The following is a 3368-nucleotide window of genomic DNA, read 5'->3' as shown; positions in this document are numbered from 1 at the left end:
ACATATTCAGAGTTACATGTGTACATAAGTAAAGATACAATTATAGCCATATGCAGCACAACAGACTTGAGACTGAAGACAAGTCGCTTCTGTGGGGCATTTTGTCACAGCAACACAAAAAGTAACATCTACATTTGACAAATATAAGGCCCTGTCTGGGTGAGGGGACAATGCCACAATCTTAAAGATAGCATTCCCTTCCTGTATGATATTCTGCACATTCCTGCATGTCTGAGCCAAGTAGCTCTTGGCTAAAGCCATATCTCAAAGAAGTCTGTTCTTTAGATTTGCTCATACCTCAGGTATGAACTCAGTGTTAAGGAGATCAGGAGGATGCCAGATTTATTTTTATCAGAATTGTGATCTTTAGTATCTGTTGAGCACAGAACAAGGCATTGGTGGTGTTGAAGAGCAAAGTCCCATTTCGCAACAGAGTACAGATGTCACCTTGGGGACTTAGTGTCCTAGCAAGAATGCTGAGTTGCTAAGTGGGTCTCCTGCCTGCAAGATGCCGAGAGCACTAAGCTCTGAAGAGAAGAGAAACTCAGTCACATGTGCTGAGCACACAAACACAACAGGTCTCCACTACAGAAGCTGCACAGGTCCCCATAGAAGCACTGGCCCTCAGCCAACACAGCAAGGCTGAGAGCCCTCTGGTCAGAAATTGAAGTATTACAACAAATGGCACACGGAAGCTAGTTTCTAGGAGCTGGTGATCCTAAACGGCCTGCAATGCTCTGGACAGTCCATCAAAATGAAGAAGGCCAGTAGTGTCTCACCTGAAACCAGAAGGCCGCATCCAGACAGCAGAGAAAACCTCGCATCTTTATTTCCTCCCTCACCCACAGTTCTGAGGGTCTTCATAGCAGGACCTCAACTAGAATTGATGCATCTGATAGAAAAGACATTTCCTCTAATAAAACCACCATGTCCCTGGTGGGTTTTCCACCCATTCTCACCAAGTGCTGTACTTCTGTAGATTTTTCTCTTCCTCTCTTAAGTGTATCAGGAAAACCATGTGAGCACAATACTGTCTTGCCAGTCTCAGCCGAGGGGGAACTCGAGGAGAACATTGGTTACCTGCCAAGGACCCTCTTGACCATAGTGCTCAACGTACCAAACCCTTGGGAGATGGCCACACAGCTGCCTTTCTCGTGCTCCTCCCCAGTGTAGAGGCCACACTAGGCCTCATGACAGTGCAGAGGGATATGGCATCGCTTCCCTGTTGAGGGACACTTAACCACCTCCTGTACAAACAACTGTTCTGTGAGTTACTGTATTTCACAATCTCTCACACACTTTCCATAATCATATCCTAGCGATGTATAGACTGTGGTACCTGAGACCTAGAATTTAGATAACCACTGATTTTTATCCTACCTCTGCCTTAGTCCTATCCACATTGAGCTATTCTCTCTTTTCCTTCAGCAACTTTTCCCCATCCATGGAGGGGAAGGAAGAAGCCCTCTCCTGAATCCACTCCCTCTGTGGTACATCCAGCTTAGTCCAGCAGGTATATGCAAATCCCAGGTTATAATCATCCTGGAACCTCTCCTTCCACCCCTTCTGAGCCGAGCTAACAATATTTTCTCCACATCTGTTGATGACTGACAGTTTAATAGATGACATGTATAAACAGACAGGTGGGGAGATAGGTGAAAGGGGGAGGGACGTAGGGCACAGGCGGGGTTCAGTAACATGGGACTGTTTCAACGGGGTAGCGCACAGCGCATCTTCTAACCCTGCTCTCGGTGGCCAAAGTCCTTTACCTGCCTGTGCCCTGCACACACACCCATCTCCAAGCAACTCACCTAATCAATCACCTTATACAAAAATAAAATTTCAACAGTTTCTGCTCCAATATATCCGCAATGTGTCCAAAGCCAATCAGGCTGAGCTGATTTTGGGCAAAACTGAGTTCTTATGTGAGCTTCTAAGGAGGCCCTCACATTTACCCTCTATGAAGAGTTGGGCATGCATATGGTTATCATCAGAAGCATTATGGGAAGGACATGCACTATAGAAATTGATCATCTGACCTCATCTATTAATCAAATTCTTTTTCTTGAATCCCATGAAAAGAGTTATAAACCATAATCTGAATCCTTGAGCATAGTCACTTACTTCTGTGGCCACTGTCAATCTTGGTAATTTATTTCTGACCCTTAACTATTGCTTTCCTTTCACATAAACTTTTCTCTCTACTTTTGCAATGTGTAAGTCCTTATGCCAGTCCTTTCGATGTGAGGTCAAGAACCCAAGGCCCTACCATCACCAACAGGGAGGGAAAGAGATATGGAGTCGGGGAACAGGAAGAGAAGACTGGGGCATGGAAGCAAGAAAGTCAAATGTCACCAGGCTCAATGTTTAGCTTACACACTGTTATCAGTGACAACTTAAAAATAGAGAAACTGAGACTTTAGATTCCTAGATCATCTTAGCCAACTCCAGAGTCCAGGAACTTTCAATTAAAGCATGTAACCTCTACATTTTACCACATTAAAAACGAAGGTATTTTGAGGTAATAACAAAATATCAGACATCAGAGGCTATGTGTGTATGGATGGATGTTCACATTGCATCCGTAGGCTTTATTCTATAACCACTGTGTTCTCTCTTGTCATGCTGTGGTTAAGGCAGAAGCTTCAGCTGAATCCAAAGGAGATGTCAGTTGTGTGTCAGCAAAGCCCAAGTCTCATGCAAAGCACACCAGTTTATACCCCTCTAGAGATAATAACAGGCAGATTACAGAAATAAGTAGGTAACTTTCTTTCAATATGTGCTATGAATAGATATAAACAGTAATCAACATTTCCTTCTTTTTAAAGTGGTAAATGCAGCAGATGGGAAAATTCCTATTAACAGTCTACTAGAAATCATATATATATATATATATATATATATATATATATATATATATATATATATATATGTTCTGTTTGCAAATACAAATTTGTTCTGAACCATAGTGAATTTTGTGCAAGTGGAGTAAGGTAGACAAGAGGCCTCAGCATGACACACGTCTCTCTTTCTAGCTCCATGGAAACCAAATTATCAACTCCCCTGTTTTGTTGCTGGGAGGCCCAACTCTTTCATTCTAACCACTGGGCCACAAGCAGAAATAGTGCATTTGTTCCTCTTTCCACAGATATCAAGGACCAGACGTTTGACCCACATATCAAGGATAACTGTCCTAGAAAAATGTCTACATATTGTGTGAATAAAAACTCAACTTTTATTCACTTTTTCCATTATATTCAGTGTGTGTGTGTGTGTGTGTGTGTGTGTGTGTGTGTGTGTGTGTGTAATTCAGAGGACAACTTCTACAAATCAGTTTTCCCCTTTCACCATATGGTTTCTAGGGCTAG

The sequence above is a fragment of the Acomys minous genome, assembly GCF_964271855.1.
Source record: "Acomys minous genome assembly, chromosome: 1".
NCBI classification, from domain to species: Eukaryota; Metazoa; Chordata; class Mammalia; order Rodentia; family Muridae; genus Acomys; species Acomys minous.
This window is presented reverse-complemented; position numbering follows the sequence as displayed.